General features: G+C 49.9%; 1 protein-coding gene and 1 non-coding gene across 3 annotated transcripts in view; both read right to left on the reverse strand.

Moving 5' to 3' along the window:
* Positions 1-14,178, reverse strand: part of PLXNA4 (plexin A4) — a 445,047-nt gene extending 430,869 nt beyond the window's left edge. Inside the window, exon 1 of one of the 2 annotated variants that reach the window (XM_045495675.1) lies at positions 14,059-14,178. The gene's annotated coding sequence lies outside the window, so the exon portion shown is untranslated. Of the gene's footprint in view, positions 1-7,254; positions 7,647-14,058 lie in introns of those variants that run through there. The other variant, XM_045495674.1, reaches the window with a different exon arrangement.
* On the reverse strand, positions 10,305-10,389 carry TRNAR-UCG. The gene has a single exon. It is a non-coding gene; the product is annotated as a tRNA-Arg (tRNA).
* Positions 14,179-21,290: the final 7,112 nt, after the last annotated feature.

A 21,290-nucleotide genomic window follows, 5' to 3' on the forward strand; every position in this document is an offset into this window, starting at 1 on the left:
TGATGGCTCAGAGCCTGGAGCCTGTTTCCGATTCTGTGTCTCCCTCTCTCTCTGCCCCTCCCCCGTTCATGCTCTGTCTCTCTCTGTCCCAAAAATAAATAAACGTTGAAAAAAAAATTTTTTTTAAATAAAAAAATAAATAAATAAACATTAAAAAAAATTAAAATGTTTAAAATCACTGAGCTAGACCAACCCTTTCATTTTATCAGTGGTGATACTGAAACATAAGGGGATTTTTCCCAAGCCCCCTTGGCTGTAAGTGACAGATCTGGGATAGTCTACACATATTTTTCCCCAAAACACAGCTTTCCCCACAACACCACTGCTTTTTAACCAGGGGGAACACACCAGAATTGTCTAGGAACCTGAGAAAATATACACCTGCCTGGACCTCACTCCTGCCTGAGAACCTCCCTGTTGCCTAGGAAGGACAAGGGGCAAACACCGAGCCTGGAGTCAGACTGCCTGCCCATCTGGCAAAATTCTGCTTGAAACCCTCATATCTACTTAATCACTAGAACCCTGTACTTTGTGTATATAGAATGAATGCTCTGCTGAAACTGTCCTCATAGAATCCATCCTTTATTCGGTCAAGAATAGAAAAATGAAGTGCTTGTCTTGGGCCAGCCTTTCTCAGTGGATTCCCAGGGCCACCACACAGTACATCTCCTTATTGGGGTTTCACAATCCAAGTTAGTTGTGTTTGAAGGCTCTGAGAAGTTCTGCAACAAGGAACCCTAGCTTTTCTTTACACTAAGGGTTTCTCCAACTGTGGCCATGAGAACATTTTATGTATGTAACACCCATTCACTCCCACAGAATGAACTTGGGGAAATTCTGCTGTATTTTAAATTTGCCTTCAGGAAGCAAGCCTGAGATGGAGAGGGAGGAAATAAACCCTAACTATGTCTGCAAGGTTAGCTGACGTTCTACGTAGGCTGGTTCAATTATACGTCCCGATGGCTGCTGACCTGACATGCCCTCCTCTCACTGTCTACTCCTGCCATGAGAAGGAAACAATCAGCCAAGTCTGCTTTGCTTACTCTCCTTCTCCTCGCCCTCTGGGCCAAAGCCAAGGAATGGTTTGTTGAGCCTCTAGCTCTAGACCCCACTCACCATGAGGGAAATCCAGCTGTGCTCGTAAAAGGCAAGTTCAATGAGTATGTCAGATGTAAAGCTGATCTTGAGCGAAGACCAGGAAAGCCCTTGAAATGCTATGGTTTTCCTTTCCTACAGTCCCAGGGCTCTCTTCCTCTACTGCTCCTCTCCTCATGCTTCCTGATGAAAATACTCTTCCCCGTAAGACCTCGGAATTGATTCCGCTAGTCTACGTTCAGTGCATCGACTGCAGAGGTGATATCCTCTTAGCTAGTGATCTGTTTTGTGCTGGAGTGACAAAACATTCCAAAATCCAATTTGCTGCTGCGAATCCTGGTTCATGGAGAAGGCACTGTGGAGCGGGAGGGGCTAGCCAAGCTTGGCCGGCAAAGAGAGGGTGCCGAACACCTCGCATGCACCTGTTGCTGCACGTCTGAGCAGGACCCCGCATCCACCAGTTTCGGCCACTCCCACTGTTGCGCCAGAGGGGAGGTGACGAAATGCACCCTTGGGAGCCACCTCGAGTTTGGCAGAAACTTCTGCTCACCTTACAGCATAGAGAAGCCAAAGGAAGTGCAGAATAAAAGTTTGTCTTTGGAGGGAAAAAAAGAACAAACCACTAACCACAAGAGTATCACCTGTGGCTATTCCCTAAAATGCTGAGGCCAGAGAGACCAAGTCAGGCAGCTGAGGCCTGGCTCTGGGATGGGACAGCAGCCCCCGGCCAGGTCTACAGGTTCCTTCAGGACTTCCAAGCGTCCACCGCTCAGGATCCGGATGTCATTCCTAATCAAGTGCTCCACTCACACTGACTGCACAGGATGACCTTCCACACACGCAGCCGTTGGCACCAACCTCCAGTGAACTTCTGCTCCCACAATTACATGTGCCAGGCGTCCAGCGTTGCATGACACCCACAGGCAAAGACTCCTTTCCTGGCTTTCAAAGATTCCCTGGGGAATCTTTGGGGCTAATGAACCCGAGGGCTAATGAATGAATGAACCAACAAGTCCCTATTGTAAGCATCCTTCCCCAAGAGTGAAAAGACCATCCGCTATGTAGTGTCCTAGAGCCTTGGGCATTGGGCCTCAGTCCCTACAGCATCAAGATGGGAATAAACAGTGCCCCCCTCCCTTGCTGGATGGTTTGAAGGGTTAAATGAGAGAGTGGTATTTCCACAATGCCAGCAAATTTGAAGCCGTTGCTGGAGAGAGCTAGATTCCGACCAGCACAAGACTCAGGGCCTCACAGAATCAAAAGAAGAGATGAGATCTGCACTCATTCACTCCTCCTTACTTTCTCCCAGGGAGAGATGGGAGCTACCAAAAGAGGCAAGAGTCACCCTCAGGAACTGAGCACTCTGTTACAACGACCCATGCAATTTCACAGCCCACCAACAGTCAAGGACAAAGCAGCCCCACTTGATGCACGGGGAACTCGAGCCTCCAAGAACAAACAGATTCACCTGGGGTCACAGACATGTCCGAGGGAGGAGCTACATGCCCTCTGCTCCCTCTGCACACTGTCCCACAAACCTCCCCAGGTGACAACATGCTCCTTACAGACCTAAGGAGGCAGACAGCGCAGTGATAAGGAAGGAGGTCAGTTTGCTCAGGCTTGAGATGTGGCCCCACCACCCACCAACTGTATGATCCTGGACAAAGTCTTTGGCCTCAGGCCTTTCAGCTTCCTCATGCAGGAAATGGGAATAATAACAGTAACTGGCTCTCTGGGTAGTTACATGAAGGATAAGGGCCAACCTGCGTAAACCACTAAAATGATGCCCCATCCAAGTCCGCGCTGAATAGATATTAGCCACCACCATCACCATTGATTATTATTCCTTTCCATTCTGCTAGCTTTCACAAGGGCAAACACTCATGTCCACACAGCCTCTTCCCTGGGGAGGCTGATGCCGCGTGATCGTCAGGACAAGGGTCTGGGAGCCGGCCCAGACTCTCGCGGGGACTCAGGCAGCCTTTCTCCCAAGCTGCTTCATAGGAAGCAGAGAAGCAGCCTCCTCCTTGCAGAACAAGGCCTCTGCTCTGCCAATGAGGACCTCCTGCCTGCCTTCGCTTTTAAGACCCATCTCCATGGGGCGCCTGGGTGGCGCAGTCGGTTAAGCGTCCGACTTCAGCCAGGTCACGATCTCGCGGTCCGTGAGTTCGAGCCCCGCGTCGGGCTCTGGGCTGATGGCTCAGAGCCTGGAGCCTGTTTCCGATTCTGTGTCTCCCTCTCTCTCTGCCCCTCCCCCGTTCATGCTTTGTCTCTCTCTGTCCCAAAAATAAATAAACGTTGAAAAAAAAAAAAAGACCCATCTCCTACCACTTAGCAGCAGAGCCCCCTTCGGTGTTCCCACTGACTCCACCTTCCTGCCAAAGAAGCCTGCGGGCCCGCAGTGAGGAGAGAGGCACGAGAGAGAGTAAGTCTGGATGGAGGGGATCATGTGGGAGGTCAGGGTAGGCAGCAGCAGGGCCGGTAGCTTCCAAAGAGATACTGTCCGCAGGGCTCTGCACGGGCCAGGCATTGCACAATGGGGCCTGTAGGGCAATTACCCTAATCATGTGCATCTCCCAAACAGCCGTTTGATTTATTAGCGCGACGTCTTTTTAAAATGCCGCTCTTAAATATAAATAACACTTAATCATCCAGCTGTCGTTAAATTCATGTCATATTGATTTCTTGGAGTGCCACAAATTTGAGGGCGAATGGGCTGTCGGATGTGCGCACAAAGCTAAGAGGTGAATTAGCAAGTTGGGGGGGGCGGGGAAGGGAGTGATGCAGAAGGAGGAATGGGGTGTCAGGGGAAGGAAATGAGCGCTGTTCTACTACCCCAGGGTCCACCGAGCTTCACATCGACACAAATGAGAAGAGGAGGGGAGAGCCTAAAAAAGAATGGTACATCTGTCACACAGACTAATCCCAGCGTGGATCTCGAGCCGGTTTTCCGTAGGGCTGCCGCCCATCCCCGCCCATCACGGAGCCACTCCAACAGGTCTCTGAGGTGGCATTGTCTGTGTAGTGCCTTCTCCTAGTGAGGATGGGGAGAAGCGGCTAAGAAATGCCCCCTAGCTGGCTAGGAGGAGAGAGATTGGCTGCAGTTTCTTTGCATCAAAGCCTAGTGATAACTAGGAGCTAAGAGCGGTTAATCTCCCCGCCCCCTCAGCTCTCTCCCCACCTCAGGACCACTGCCTCCCTAGAAGGCACCCCCCCTCAATTCCCAGCAGCCCTCATTGTGATTAAAAGGATGCGGAGGCCAAGTGCAGGCAGACTGTGCCGTGCAGATCTCCCTGTCTGCAGGGCACAGCAGCAGCAGAAGCCATGGAGAGGAGCAGAGGAGAAAGGAAACAAGTTGGTGGCCTCAGATGCCTCTGGAAATGTTTGCAGGCATCAGTGGGCATCCAGGATGAAGTCTTGGGAGGACAGAGGCGAGCCCACAAGGGAGTCCCAGATTGGGCAAGAAGGAACAGCACTCGCAGGCAACCCACGCTCACGGAGGAGCCCCTAGGGCACAGCCTAGCAGCAGCCAGGGTCCGCTGAAAAGAAGCACTCGTGATTGGGGTTTTTCTAGTATGACTCCCTTGCGAGTGCAAAGACCCTAGAGAACTTAGAAGGAAGTCCACAGAGGGGTGGGAGAGAGAGAGAGAGAGAGAGAGAGAGAGAGAGATTGAGAGAGGCAACGTGCCATGCTCCAGGGCTCAGCGAGAGAGCCAGGAAAAAATTAGATGATGTACACTCAGCTTTACACAGATGTTAATTAATGCCTGCTTTGCCCTAGAAACCAAATCGGTACCTAATTCTAAGTGCAAAAAGTGTGGGGATTTTTTGAACCCATGTTTAAAAATGTTTAGCTTATAACTAGCATGACTGCTGGCTTTGCATGAACGTGACGGATCCTAAGGCTGCAAATACAGGAGGAAGGAAAGATAGAGAGGGAAGCGAGGAAGGGAGCAGAAGTCTGTGTGGAAGACACACAGACATTTCCGGAAGCTCGGTACACCATGCTTCAGCCCCATCAAGGTCCAGTGAGAGAATGTTTATCCGGGAGCCATCCACTCTTGCTGGGGCTATTTCTTCTGAAAACCATGTGTTCCTCGACGCATACGTGGGACCTCCCTGTCCACGCACTCATAGGGTATGTGTGTGGAAACGTTCCAGTTCTTCCACAGCCTGGAGGACAGAGGTGGGTCCCGCCATCACACTCTGGACGAGCGGATCGCGTTGAACTGACCATTTGAGAAAGCACGCGTGTATCTGGGTGTGCACACACACACCATTCTCAAAAAGAAAATAATGTTTCTTCCCCCTACTGGGTTCTCCCCATTGTGAGAGCTTTGCTTTAGTCCAGCTACCCTTTCCAATCAGTCAAAGGGCGGTTACACACAGCACACGGCAGGAATACAATCTCCCCCCCCCCCCCCAGGGGCGTCTGCTCCTCTCCTCCCCAGCCTAGCTGAGAGACCTTTGCAGGAGCCGAAAAAAGTTTGAACATAGCAGAGATGGGGGTGCGCAGAGGGCCCTTTATTTCAGCACCCATCTTCAGGATTTACAGAATCAACCGAATCCTGTGCCCAACACTGAGGCCCCTTGTTCCAAAGAATGTTGACTCCTTTCCCCTAGCACTCTGGAAGACTCCCAACATATTTTTCCCACTGGTGAGTTTGTAGGACACTCTGAACACATGATCTTATATAAAGGGTACAAGTTCACCCCATTTCTTGCCAGGCTGCCCCACAAGCTACCCCAAAAGGGACAGCTAGAGAAACTCGGGGCCCTGCTATATTTACGTGCAACTCCAAAATCATGTTTTACTTGGACCTCACATTCTTCTCCCTACAACAACCGAGCCCGAATGAACTGCTCTTTGACCCCCCAATGGAAACTGCAAAAAAGCCCTTTTGGAGCCCCAACCACCTCCTACCTCCTCCAGAAAAAGTTTGAAAATGAGCAGCCTGTGAAACTCCAGCTGGGCAGAAAAGGAAAGGAAAGGCTTTAGGGAAATACAACCTTGAACCACAGGCTTCTGGAGAGTCGTTCCGCACAGTCAAAAGCAACCTGGCTTTGGGGAACACTGGCCAAGAATGCCTGGCCTCCTTACAGGGGGGCACTGCTGAGGTGGTCGTGAGAGAGGGGACTTTCCTCCCTTCCCTACAACACCCTCCTCCGCCCCCTTTCAGTTCTATTTCTCAGACACACACCTCCAAAGGCATGTGACAGGTGTTAGCCAGAGGCACAGCAAAACAGCCCCATGCTTTCCCACACAGCGTAGAGGGAAGAGTAGAGAGGTGAAAGGGATACCCAAGACCTGTGTCCCTAAGCCCTGGCGGCTTGCTGTTGCCGAGAGATTGGAGATGTGAATAGGTCGTACCTCTTATGGAGGCTCTGACCCCCATATGCTCTCCCTAGACCAGCCACACACCCAATGCCATGCGGAAGCCCCTTCCTGCCTGGAATCCCGGCGCATTCCCGGGGAAGCAGTGCAATGCTTCAGAAAGGCGTTTGTGCTGCCTCTTACTGGGGAAACGCAGTGCCTGTTCCATATGCACCGCCCTACAGAACTGCAGCCCCATCTGCCTATGTGGCCTCCTCCCTGCACGCTGGGCCACCACGCTCTCCAAATATCTGTCAGAATATCTATCTGTGGGTCTGTCTCCCTTCAAAATCCCAGGGTGTCCAAAGGCCATGGAGCGGAGATGACGCTGGGCGGGTCTCCCCAAACCTCCCATTACTTCTCCCGTTTTGAAAACCAGCTAGAAATACCAGGGGCCGGGAACTGAAAAATCGCTCCCTCAGCCTACCCCGGTGGGAGGGAGAGGCAGGCATACGCAGAATCCCACCCTGAAAGTCCTAGGTAAGAGAAGTGTGAGTCCGGATCGTCAGAGGAGAAAGAACAGGGGGAAATACCTGCTCCTCTGGCCGCGCCGCACCTACGCGGGTGTCCAGGTGGGACGTGGGCAGGTGCGTGTGCGCGGCGTGTGTCAGTGTGTGTGTGTGTGTGTGTGTGTGTGTGTGTGTGTGTGTGTGTATGCGCGCGCGCGCGAGTGTGTGTGTGTGTGTGCGTGCGTGCAGCGGGCTGGCTCCAGGGCAGCCGAGGACTCCCGGACCGAGCCGGGTACCTCCGCCCGCGCTGCCCTCGCCCTCCCGCCGGCTCCTTACCTGGAAGCGCCGCTCTTGCCTCCTTCAGCGGGAGCGCCGCATTGACACTGCAGATGGTGCCTGTGCCGCTGCCTCTCGTCCTCCTCTGAACGTGTGCGTGTGCGCGCGTGTGGCTGCCTCCTCCAGCCCCAGCCCCGAACGCAAATACTCCGCCGAGGCACCGAGAACCCGGGAGGAGGCAAGGGAAACGGAGGGCGAAATCACAGCCTGCGGGGCTTGACAGCTCCTCCGGCGGCGTCCGAGGTGGGCGGAATGTCCAACAAAAAGGTCGGAGAATGTGGATCGAATCCAAGCACCCCTTTCCTCCACCTAGCCCGGAGCCGGAGCGGCGGCGGCGGCGGCTGCGGCGGCGGCTCTCTGGGGCTGCGGTGGCGACGCGGGGCTGCCCCCCTTCGTCCCCACCCCCGCGGGCTGAATGTCCTTGATGCCAAGCGGGCACGGCGGCGTCACTCCGCGCCGCCCATGCTCGCCCGGTCGGGCCGCTGCCCGGGCGCGGCGAGTGCGCGGGGGACCCGCCGGGGAGCGCTCTCGGCGCCTCTGCGCGCCTCCCTGGGCAGCGGCGGCCGCCCCCCGGCAGTCCGCGACCGGCCGCGCAGCTGCCGCCCCCGCCCCTGCCCCCGCCCCCGCCGGGGGACCGGCCGGGCGGTGCAGAGGGCCCGGGGCTGGGGGGCCGCGGGAGCCGCCGGCTGCTCCCCGGGGAGGCGCGGGGCTGCGGCGGTGGCGGCGGCGGCGCCTGGCGCTGCGGCGGCGGAGAGCGCGGCCGCGGGCGGAGCCGGGCCTCCCGGGCGCGCCCCCGGCCCCCCGGGCGGGCTGCTCGCAAAGTTTGCAGGGGGCAGGGAGCGGGGCCGCCGCTGGCTCGGCCGCCGCCGGAGCTCCCGGGCTGCCTGCTGCCGCCGCGGCTCGCTGCTGCTGTGCATTGAAGCCCGGCCAAGCGCTGCAAAAACTCCAGCTGCCTGGCGCTCTCTGGGTCCTCCTCTCCTCCCTCCCGCCCTCCCTGCTTCCCTGCCTCCCTCCCTCGCCTCGCCTCCTCCCCTCCCCTGCCGCCCGCCGCCCGCCGCCGCTCCCTCTCTGGCTCGCTCGGGCTGGCTCGGAGCTCGCGGCTGACATCTAGACCGACGGAGGGCGGCCGGCAGAGGGGGCAGGGGGCGCCTCCCCCACTCCGCGCCCGCGGCCGCCCGCCCCGCCGGCGCTCCCCCCCGCACGGACGTTGGCGGACACATCCCTCGTCCCCTCGGCCCGCGCCCAACGACCCTGCCTGTGGCGATGTGGGGCAGAGAGGGACGGGTACGCGGTGACACGGGCGCGGGGCGCCCACTCGGAAGGAGGCACGCTCAGCCTCCTCGGGATGCGGGCGCTGCCGGTCGGAGGGACCCTCAGGTGCGCAGAGCTGACACAGGCGCACGCACCTACCCCTAATCAGAACCCCAGCACCCCTCCGCGGCACCCAAGGACGGAGGCCCGGGCGAGAGAGCATGAATGGCTGAGTGCCCTGGAGCTTACTCAGTAACCTGACGCGTCTATTCATGTTTATATTGAGGGGCTGACCTGGCTCCTGTTCTCAGAAACCTCGACCACAGAACAGACAATGCCAACATCAGGGCAGTTTCGGAAGTCCGAAGAAAGAAATCACGTTGCTGTGGTTTCAACAGCCATCTGGCAGAGAGGAAATATGCGGAAAGGAAGTGGGTAGCACCACCTCTGAAACCTCTGCCTAGATCCTCCTGGGGGTGTGCCCCCCTCCCACCAGGAGAAGCCTAAAAGATTCCCACACTCAGGTACCAGCTCTGCACAAGGCCCTACCCCCCACCCCCAACATAGTCCCAGGGAACCATCAGTTGTGTCACTAAGTGCCTCCTCACGTGGGCAGCAGTCGCTGAGGACCATCCAAAGGAGCCAGAGTTGTTGGCCTCCTCTCTCAGGACTCAACTTTCCTTTTCCTATAGGCGCCCAACTTCCTGTCCCTTACTGTCCCTCCCATCAAAACATCTCTTGAGAATCTTCCCATTAGGTGGACGTGATGGACGACAGCATAAATCCTGACACCTTCCTGTAGGGGTTATACTTTCACAGAAATCCAAGTTGTAAACTGGCGAGTCTTTGAAAGGCGCTGGGAGCTGACCAGCTCTACCAGCCCCAAGGCAGGCAACATAGTCAGGTCAGGCTGGTCCGTCCAGACAGCACCTTGTTGAAGCTTTGCTCTCAAAGGTGGGGGCCTCAATGAAAAGATGAGCCAAGCCAGAGCCGGGGCGAGGAGGACACCAGACATTTGCTTGTTTGGTTAGAGGTTGTTCCAGGAGACAGCGTGGAGCCCTTGTGGCCTCTTGTTCTCTGCTGAGCACTGCATGGCCCAGAAAGCAGCAAGGAGTTATCTCATTAGTGTGCCTTAATACATTGATCTGGCTCCTGTCCTCTCAGAAACCCTGGATCCCAGACTCTAGATAAAGCCCGCAATATCAGGTTAGTTTAGGAAGTCCGGAGAAACACATAACAAAATAACTCAATGCCACTGTTCCTTGGACCTCCATCCAGGCTGAGGAAGCCCAGGGCCAAATGTCTCTCTAGGAAGGACTGAGACTAGGGTGAGGCACCCAGGATGCAAAATTTAAGGAGGTGCTCAGGCTCAGGGTCCTGTAAGGCTGGCCTCGCACCGGCCCTGGTCCCACTCTAAGGTTTCTGCTCTAAAATTTCTGCACAGGATCATCACAAGCCTTTCCCAGAGGTGACAGCACAGATAGATAACCCCATGGAAAACCATAATGGGCTACTTAAGGAATATGGCTCAATAAAGGCAGAGTGGGGTTGTGAGGGAGGAGGCGAGCCTTTCAAATGTGTTTCCACTCGGCTTTCAGGGTATGTCATAAAAATGCTGAAAGCGAGAGGAAGCAAGAAAACATCTTTGCCTCCATTCTCAGCCATTCTAACATGTATTTTTTAATTATGTTTATTTATTTTGAGAAAGAGACAGAGACAGAGTGCGAGCAGGGGAGGAGCAGAGAGAGAGGGAGACACAGAATCTGAAGCAGGCTCCAGGCTCTGAGCTATAAGCACGGAGCCTGACGCGGGGCTCGAACCCACGAACCGTGAGATCATAACCTGATCCGAAGTCAGACACTCAACCGACTGAGCCACCCAGGCACCCCTAACATGTATTTTTAATATAACTGATTTTCCCTCCTGTAGCCTCTTTGTGCACTGTGTGTGTGTGTGTGTGTGTGTGTGTGTGTGTGAATATTGCTGGTGAGCCCCAGGGTCAATTTCTGATGGATGGATGGATGGTAAGTCAAACACCTTTTTTACAGGTGGCAAATAAAACATATTTATTATTCTTTATCTTCTGCCTAGTGTGTGGTGTCACTTATTTTCATTCAGAAAAACGGATGTCATGTGGTGCCTGAAGAGTAATAACAGAACCAAATGACAGAAAAGAAGGGAGGCAAAAAGTTGGCCCAACCACGGGACGGTGAGTGGCCCCAGCTGAGCCTCTCATCATTAACAGGGCCATATGGCCAACCATGTTCTCCCTCCTTCCCCTCCAGTTAGTAACACGGAGGAAGCTATGTTGCATGGGTGGTTATATAATACCATTGTAAGGGAGAACAGGAAGGGTCAAATTAGCAGCAGTGTGGGGCTTGATATTATTATTATTATTATGGCCTCTTGGATTTCTTCTTTCAAAGCTGGAGAGTGAGATGGGGTAGGATGGGTAGGACTCTACACTGTAAGCAAGAATTCTTGGTCCTAGACCTAGGCACCGCCACCCACGAATGCTATGATTTGGAGATCTCACGTTCTCATCTGCCCCACTTACCCCTTAAAGATAGTGACACTCAAAGGAAATGCTACCTACTCATGCACTTGGAAACTCTCGAATACGTGCAATACACATCCAAGGAATTAGCACTGCTTTGCAGAAGAACATATCCCCCCTTTTTTTAATGGCACAGTACAGGGGGGGCAGGAAAGTCCTCTGTTGTCTTGACCCTTCTCTATGAATAGACACACTGGGAAGGGCAAGCTCTAGAACAGCTCAAAATGGGTTTCTGCATGAGTTACAAACCCTTCTCCCTCTCATACCTCCTGCAGCCCCTGCCAGCTGGTGAGGGGCAAAGAGGAACCCAAACTTTCTCCAACTGACATCGGATCTGTAAGTCACCCCTTCTATCCCAGGCCGGTGAGGAAACCCAGTCGTCATTGCCTGGCCCCATGGCCACAAGAGGGAGAAGTGAAATGTCATATTGCTTCATAACGTCCTATCTTCCAAGGAGGCGATTTTTTGTGGCAATTTGGTTGTGGTTTATTGAGGGGCTTGAGGAGAAAAGTATTGGCCCATCACTCACAGCTGAGTAAAAGGGCCAGATTTAATAGGAGAGAGGAGAAGAAATCCTTAAGTTTTCCTTCACTTAGCTACCACCATTTTATTAGCCTAGGAACAGAACCGCTATTTAAGTTGATAAAAGCCAGATTTGCTTGTTAAATAAATCACCAGAGCCTGGTGGTGCTATAGAGAAATTTTTTCCCCCAAGAGCTGGCCCCATGGCTGGGTTTTATACAGCACCCAGTGCACTAGATGAAAACCACAGGAAGGCAGCAGCTTAAAAACCTAAATTGTGGCGCCACCTGCAGGAGAGTAGAAATATCAACATTATCCGAACTGCGCAGAGACTGGGAGGGAAGGGAGAGCCTTCCCAGGTGACACCTCCCTGGATGCGATGCAGACAGTAGGAAGGGCCCCCAACTCCCCACTGCCCCCTGCTTCCTGGATGTGTCACCAGATGTCCACTGTACATTCCAGCGACCTTCAATTCTGCGTCCTTGAAAGCTGACACTTCGATGTAGGACAGCTGTTCTCAAGATTCTCAGTCCATTGAAACAAACTTATTCTTTCCTCTGATGCCTAAGGGGTTAAGCTTCTAACCCAACGGTTCTATTTTTGACACTCCAGGCCATAGAACAGTAAAAAAGGACAGAGAAATGGCTGCCCTTGGAACTGAGGGAGGAGTCTCCCTGGGTCACCACAGTCCCGAATTGTGGCTTGAACTTGGTAGCTAGGTACGGTCAGTAGACCCACACCGTCCCAGGCTTCTCTAGCCTGTGGGTGCTAGCAAAGATACAGAGATGTTAACACCTGAATCGCAGCTCCCAGCCTGCCCCTGCTCACACAGACCTGGCCTCTGCTGACAACTCCCTCCCTGTCTCCCCTCATTATGTCACAGGACCCCCTCCCCCACGCACAACCATGGTGGTTGTGCTTAGGAACCAGTCTGATCATGTTTTTCTCCATAGGGTCCATCACAAAAGTCTACCGCCTACGTAAGCCATTTGATGGAAGGACATCACTCCCATCGCCCCTGCCCACCTATACTGCTGGACACAACTGGCCATGCTGCTCTGTTGTGGTTTCCCAGGCTACACGGCAGGGGCGGGGGCAGGGGAGCTGGTACCAGGGTAGGGAGGGTGCCTCCCCCACCCCCACTCACACATTGTGCAGGTATTGGTGATCCGGGCCCTGAAGCAGCTCCCGTGGTCCAAGTCTTCCTCCCCTACCTCCCCAGACCCCTTCATCCACCACACCCTCTCCACAATTCTTCCTTCTCTCTCGGCTAACACACAAATTTGTATTTTCAACTGCAGGAACCAGAAATTAGAGGATGCAGAAGCAGGATGGAGGGTGAGGTGGCGGGGGAGGGGATGTGACCTAACCTCGTTTGCCAGAAAATAGCAGAGTCCCAGCTCTGGCCAGTTCTTTATCTTGCTCAACAAGAAAAGGTAAACACTTCAGTCCCAGAAGGCACGAGGTCCTACAGTGTGCCTGAATTCACGGACCGAATGCAATTCATGGCTCCCACATGAAGGCTCCATCTTGCCTCTTCCCAGCACTTGCCAAGTAGCTTAAGTGAGTCACTTGGCCCCTCTGACTAGGATACAAAGAACAGAAAGGCCCGAAGTCACTTTCCTTTGCAATGAAGGTGGGTTTGTGCTGATAGGTTGAACAGTCTTGTCTGGTAACATACATTTCCAAGATGATTGCCAGGTGGCCTAAGTATAACCTCCTAAATAACTGTGACAGCCAGCCTCCAAAATGGCCCTAAAGATCCTTGCCATCTGGTACTCATGCCCTCACGCAGTCCCCTCCCACACTGAATTGGAGCTGAATTGGAGTAAAGTGACTAAGAAGACTTTACTGCAGGAGTGACCACATGTGATTTCCAAGCTAGGTCACAAGAGACATGGCAGCTTCCAGCCTGGGCTTTTGCATCACTCACATTGGGGCAAGGGAGCTGCCCTGTGGTGAGGACCCTTGAGCAGCCTTGTAGAAAGGAACTGAGGTTCCCAGACAACTCCTGGCAAAACTTGACATCCCATGAGTGAGCCCTTGGAAGAGGATTCTCTAGCCTGTCTAGAGGATTCAGATGATCCCAGCTTTCAGTCTTCCGACTGAGGTCCTGGACATTGTGGAGCAGTGACTAGATGTTATTGGAGGTGCTCTGTTTTGAAGCAATAGATAACTAATACAGTGACTTACAGAGAGGGAATCCTTCCCCTGACCTTGGCCTCATTAGCCTCTTACTCTTATTATTTGAGCCCACTTGGCTTTAGAAGAAGGGCAGAGGAGGCCATGCTTGGTGCATGATAGTGACCATACTGGGCAGGGCTGGGCACCAAAATGTGCCCTGCCAGGGACTCCCTTCAGAGCTCTTTGCATCAAGCATCTTAGAATATCCCAACGTGTTAAGTAAAAATGAGAAAACCCAGCCAGGTCACTGGAAACCATCAGCCCACGGAACGCTCAAGTCAAGCACTCACCTGAAGTCCCAGGGGGGAGTCAGTTCCAGAGAGTCAGTGTCGGGGACACACAGCAGTGAAGTGGTACTGGATCCGGCTCTCTTGAACTGGCTGCCTGGCACCTGCCTTCCCAGGATCCTCTCGGAGGTCAGACTGTGTGGGACTTCAGTGTGAGCACCAGACCCTATGGTGCTAAGAGAGTTCCCTAGTCCTGACCCTGACCTTTACTGTACTGCAGGGGAGGAGGGAAGTCCAGGGACTCTTCTTGTCACAGCAAGAAGAGACTGGAAATAAGAAGTGGCTGGAAGCTGACACTGCAGTTTTCCGTCCACACAGGGCCCCATGAGGACTGGGTCACATCATCTTCTCTCGGGCTTCAGAGGATCTCCTCAACCCTGAGCAGCTTCTGGAAAACTAAGCAGAGCCTATGGGTTGGCAGTGAGGCCAAGGCATGCACGAGGAAGAAAGGGGGAAGGAAGAAAGTAGCAATAGAGAAGAATAAGAAGGACAGAGATGACCATACTAACTCAGAGTAGAAAGAGAGCCGTGGACGGCCTCTGGGAGTTTCCAGAGACGGTGCAAGGGCCTGTCATGACCTCCTTCCTCTTTAACATCTCCCTCCAGGACTCTGAAACCTGACTCCATTCTCCCTCTGGCCCCATTCTCTTTCCCCTGTTTTTAAAGGGCTTCCTCCCAGTGCACCTCCGCTGACTGCAGTCTTTACAAATGCTGAGTGTCCCTTGTGAGGTCCTTGTGAGGTTCTTGTGAGCCCCAAGGCCACCGCGGTGTACAGCTGCTGAAGAGCTGGGGGGAGAGCCAACTGTGTGCCTCTCTCCCCAAGTGTGCATTCAGTGATGGTGCACTGATAGCCAGCAATCAGCTGGAAACATTTACACCATGGGAATCAAACCACACACCGGGGCCTTTGTTTTCGTGGACAGCCAGTTGTTAAACATTTCCCAGTGCACCCCAGGACCAGCAATACGCCAAGAATAAGGTGGGTCAGCCCAGATCAGTCCTGCTTCATTACTCAGCTGACTATTCACAGACACCCAGAAAACGCACCACCAATGTCAGCTCAATTTAGTGTAGCTGTAATCAGAGTAAGGGCTGCCTTCTGCCAATACCCCACCTCTCGATAGTAAGAAAAAATTAATATATACCCTTTCCAGTAGCTGTTTTTCCCAAGTCCTATCTATATTTAAGGGGATTTGACTCATATTTTCTAACACCAGAATCAAGAAGGAAAGTGATTTCCCTTCCCTGCTAGGTAAACTGAGGCAAGGGTCATTGAAGTGATATATCTCAGATTACATAGGTATCCAAATTGTAAACTTGTTCACACCTGTCATTTACTGCCTCGGCTTCAAATTTAAGATTAACACTCTGTGTTTGGCAACAATTCTATTTTCGTTCCCTCAAAGCACTGCTGTTAAAATCAGGGTACAGTCATGCAGTAGAACCAGTGTTAACCTTAAACAAATGAAGTAAATCTATGTTATCTATGCTCTGAAAAAACAAGCGCAGAGTATTTGTATACATATTTGCATATTTGTTAACCTACAGAATAGTATGCATATACCTATATAGGCTTAAATGTACATAGAACATTTTGTAAGTTACCAGCAGAAACCTCAGAGCGGGAGCTAGAGCGATATATATTTCATTGTTTTACTGTACATCCTTTGTTCTTTTTGACATTTTACCATGTGCAAGTATTTCATTCCCCATTTTTTAGAAAAGCTACTTTAAAAGGAACAAAAAACACTGCTGCTAAAAGCATCTTCATCACGCCTCTAGTCCTCTACGCTCTCTCTTCTTGAATCCAGCCAGCCACTCCTCCACCCCATCTGTATCACAGTCAAGCTTGCCTTTGTTCCAGTTTCCGACTATCGGTGCCATCTTGCTCCTCTTTTGTGGGCCGCCTTGAAGGTCACACGGCATCCTGTCTGCCAGGCATGATGGGGTACACATCCCACAGGTTGAGTCCTCCGCTCTCATTTTCTAAAGACCACCCAGTGCCCTTCTTGGCCTAGGGACTTCTATTTGGCCCTAATTGCTCAGAGAGATTCCAGGAATGATCCAGAACATCCTTTCTGGATAAACAAGCAGCTTTAGGTCAAGTCAAAGGCCATATTCTTCTACAGTGGGATCAGTAAACTCCTGGAAGCTAACACCCAGAGATGGTCCAGGCTAAAGTTACCACGATGCCATGATTTAGATATTAACAGGTAAACGTTCCCTAGTGAGTTATTAATCTTCCCAGGAACTATGCAGGGGGAGACAAAGAAGGGTTAACAGGCAAATAACATTCCAGTTTTGTGAAAGGTGAAAATATTGTAAGTTCTGAAAAATATAAACAAATGAGCTTGGCCCAGATGTTGACCACTCATTCAGTAAAAGGTAGACGTGATTATTTAGAATGTGACACAATGATCACTAGGAATCAGTCTGCGATCTTGAAGAACAAACTCTGTCAGGCTATTCTTGTTCCCTAAATCAGCAGATAGTGAGGTTTTTAGATCGAGGAAACACAAGAAAATATCTGAATCGTACCAAGGAGCTCAGTAGACTCTTTAATAGAATCCTTATAACACGGGGCAATGCAGGCTGAATGGATTAGCTGACTGAATGGTTAACCCCCAAAGATGCTCATTAATGCATCAAGACAATCTGCAGGAAGATTTTTTTTGGGATCTGTCTCAGAGCTCTGTTCTCAAACTAACCTGTTTAACAGATTTACTAACAACTCGGGTAAAGACATAGGAGACATGGCCATCAAATTTGTCTATGAATGCAATAAAAGAAGAATATTAAATATAAATATACATTTACAATCTTCCTCCTTTCTAAAGGAGAACGATACTTTTGCTTTATATTGGGCATTTTTGGTGCTTTAGTAAGGCATTTTGGTGTTGACTTGGGGCACTACGCTGAGGAATGGAAGAGGTGGGAAAGTTTAGCTGATTAACATTTGAAAATACATGGAGGGGCGCCTGGGTGGCGCAGTCGGTTAAGCGTCCGACTTCAGCCAGGTCACGATCTCGCGGTCCGTGAGTTCGAGCCCCGCGTCAGGCTCTGGGCTGATGGCTCAGAGCCTGGAGCCTGTTTCCGATTCTGTGTCTCCCTCTCTCTCTGCCCCTCCCCCGTTCATGCTCTGTCTCTCTCTGTTCCAAAAATCGTTGAAAAAAAAAATTAAAAAAAAAAAAAAAAAGAAAATACATGGAACAAGGGGTGCCTGCCTGGCTCAGTCAGTGGAGCATGCGACTCTTGATCTCAGGGTTGTGAGTTCAAGCCCTACGTTGAGTGTGGAGATTACTTAAAAATAAAATTGAAAGAAAGAAGGAAAGAAAGAAGGAAGGAAGGAAGGAAGGAAGGAAGGAAGAAAGAAAGAAAGAAAGAAAGAAAGAAAGAAAGAAACAGAGAGGGAGGAAGGGAGGAAGGAAGGAAGGAAGGAAGGAAGGAAGGAAGGAAGGAAGGAAAGAAGGAAGGAAGGAAAGAGGGAAGGAAGGAAGTAAAGAGGGAAGGAGGGAGGGAGAAAGAAAAAAAGAAAATGTGTGGAATACTCCAGAAAGAAAAAGGATGTGGTAATGACAGAAAAGTAAAGCAGCAGCCTGGGAGGGAAGTGGGGGGTCAGGACGAGAGCTGCCAGGTATAAGGAAGGCTATGATGATGGTGAAGACTGAGGTACGTGAGCATCAGTCACAAAAAGAGGGGTTTCTAGAAAGGCTTTCAGAGGGTATGACGTAATTCCTTCTTTTGATGCCTGCTCAAAAGACCATCAGTATAGAACTTTGTAATTTTTCTATGCTTTGAAAGGGTCGATTTTGCATTTATTTTGGATATATTATCAAGGTGCCATGGATCTGAACGCAGAATCAAGAAGAACCTGTTTTATTCAGGCTACAAGTATATGATCAAAGCTTAGCAACATAGAATATACGGTCTGTATTCAAAAGTAATTTTTTGTGCTAAAATTATGGGGAAATTTCAACAAAATGAAATGTAATATGAATACAAACAAGGTCCTATATATGGGTATAGAAATAACTTTGTAAATACCGGATCAAGGAAATGTGACCACATTTTTTTTAAGTATGAGCTAAAGTTGGCAATAAGTTACCAGTGTGAGATGCTGCCGAAGTCAATGAAATTACACGCTGTATTTATTAATAAAGAACAGAGTCCCAAAGAACGCAGTGATAGCCCTGCTCTGCTTTGCGATAGCCAACCATACCCAGACTTTTGTACACAGTTCCAGGCCCTGTGCTTTAAGAAAAATTGAACCACATTTAAGACGGAGTGGCCAAGCCTCAAAGGGACTTAAAACCCTATTATATTTGGAACATTCAAAGAAACTGGTGATGTTCAGCTTCAGGAAAGTAAAACTCAAAGAAATAGGACACCTCCAAATATTTGAAGGGTTGTCAAGGGGAAGAGTTGCTGCGTTAGCTCTATATAACTTCAAGATAGCAAAGTGGGATCAATTAGTAAAATTTATCTTATGTAGAGATATTTTGGTCCAATATAAAGAATACCTTTCTAATAGAGCTCTCTAAAGACAGAATAGATTTCCTTGGATGGTAGTAAGTTCTCTGTCACTTGGAGAACTAGGTGATCCTTAGGTGAAGACAGGAGTTTGGATGAAATGATCTCTGATGTCTTCAAGGGTCTGATAGTTTAATTGTCACGTGTTTGTTGTTGTATCCTCCACACCATGTGCTTTGCATGGACTCAGTCAATGTTTACTGAATTGAACTTCAATGCTTTGGGGGAAATATCTAGGGAAGCCAACTTATGTCCCACTCAAGACCAACACCAGGGAGAGAAGTCAAGGATGAAGTCAGAAATATGGTCAAGTCAGTGAGTGGGATGAAGGGAATGAGCAGACGCAGAGCTACATTAAACACTGTCTCTTCCCTGCTCTGTACTGCGTACCCCATTCACCAGATATACTGTCCTTTGCCCAGTGCGGGCCTATATGGAACCATATCATCTGTCCAGTGGAGGCTCATATGATTGACCTTTCTGAATTTTCATTCTTTCCCTTTCTCTTTTTCCCCCGAATCCTTACTCCCCTGAGTCTCCTCAGTCATTCCTTTTGTGTGCTCAGATTGCTTTCGTCCTTCCTCAACTAGGCAGCCTCTACTTCTCTGAGGGGGGTTCTGTCCTTTGTTCTATCCCTACCTCTTAGCCTCAAGAACTTCCTACAGCCATTACAGGCCTAAAAACCAGGCCAGGGGTCCCTGTGTCTCAGAGATACTGCAGGTAACAGGCTCCATGTCAATTCATGGCATCTTGTCCCATAGACTGCACACCTGGGGGCCAAACAGGCTTTTGTCCTACATCCACCTATACTGTGGACACTGGACAAACTATAAATAATGACTGTTCTTTTATCCTCTTGTTTGTCTTAAATGACCTGAACAACGGCATTCTTCTCTCTCTCGGGGGAAATTATTCCATCATCAAATGCACCTCTCTGTGAAGGAATGTGTTTGCTCCTTCTGCAGGACTTCCAAACTTCCAGCCTAAATGTCTCTTTGCCTTTCCTAATATGCTTCCTCCCATATTATGATCAGTATCATTGATACTCACATCATTTTCTTCTGCAAAGAAAATGAAAGCATCCTATCTTTTTCCCTCCAGTGATTTCATCAACACCTTTTGGGTGTGGTCATAACGTCCCTTCCTGACTCTTCACGCTTATTCAGGCATAAATACTACAGAAAGAGAGAATACATCTTAAGAGAAAAAGGGTGAAATGACAATGGTAACAATGATAAGGATATCTTCCAAAGATCAAAACAGATATTACAGATTTTTGTGGAACTATAAAGGTTTTTTTTTTTTTTTTAATTTCACTGTAATTGGAGAGTGAAATGTGCCAAGGGGATACTTTGTGTAACTCATATCATGTTTAAAATTATCCATTCAAAAAGCATTTATGCCTACCATATGTCACTGCGCTGCGGATCAAAGCTGTTTCAGGCACAGTCCCTACCCTTAGGGGTTTTCGGGTGAATGGAGAACAACACCATCAACAAATAAGTGCACTAATATGTTATTAATGCTAAGATAAAAGTGTTCACCAGGTAGTGTGGAATTGTAAGGGAGAGAGTGTCACTCAATTCAGAAAGCAATTATTCTTAATTCTGATCATAGCACCACATTATAATTACAACTATTCCTTCTTTTATTGGAAGTGTCTCTGCTGGTTCAACATTTTTAAAATAAGGGAAATGGGAAATAATAACAACACTAATATATGGTCTTCTAAGTTAGGATTTTAAGCTGTAGAAAGTTCATGACGGTACAGTATTTATATAGCACTTGCATAGAGTGGCTGATCGCTTCAAATACCCCTGTTTCATAAATACTGAAATATTCCCCTGGGGAACAAAACTAAGAATTGGGATGAGCAGGTACCTCATACCCATTCATTCTTTCCTTTTTTCTTTTTTTTAATTTTAAAGATCTTACTGGCTTTCTTCAGCGATTCATGAATTAAGCAGCATCCAACCTAATAGATAAAAAGGAGCTTCCCATTCATACTTTCTTTTATTCATTTGTTATACGAATATATTCTGATCTCCTACTATGTGCCAACTTCTAGGATCTAGGGATAAAGCGGAACTCCACACAGATGAGGTCTCTGCTCTTGGGCAGTATGCACTGAGGACGGAGGCAAGAATGAACCAGTTGAATGAATGAACAAGATAATCTAAGGTAGTGGTTAGTTTTATGAAGAAGATTAAGGAACATAGTATTGTAAGGGGTGAAGGCACACAGGTTAGGAAAGACTTCTCTGAGGTGTTAATATCTGAGCTGAGGATGGAAGGACAAGAAGAAACCAAGTAAGTGAAGATGTGGGGAGTGGAAGCAGCCAGTACAAGGGCCCTGGAGTGGGTCATAGCAAAAGAATAATACTTCCAAAGAAGGCAAGCTCTGGGACCCATGAAAGGGCCAATGTGGGCAGAACTGTCCCAGGCAAAGAACTAGAATAAGCCATTATAAACACACAAACACACACATAGTAATACAATTGGAAAAACAAAACAGTGAAGAGTCAGGAAAATAGTGCTTAGTCTTTGAAGATCTTTAGGTCATGTGACTTCTTGGACCATATGAATCAAGCCTGGTTCCATAAAGGTTAACATGTAGACCGAGGAGCAGAAGGAACTGACAAAATGGCGAATTGAGGATGGAAAATGCTAACCAAAACTGTGGAACAGAGACTACATCGGTTATCA

This window comes from Leopardus geoffroyi, chromosome A2, assembly GCF_018350155.1.
Source record: "Leopardus geoffroyi isolate Oge1 chromosome A2, O.geoffroyi_Oge1_pat1.0, whole genome shotgun sequence".
Taxonomy (NCBI): domain Eukaryota; kingdom Metazoa; phylum Chordata; class Mammalia; order Carnivora; family Felidae; genus Leopardus; species Leopardus geoffroyi.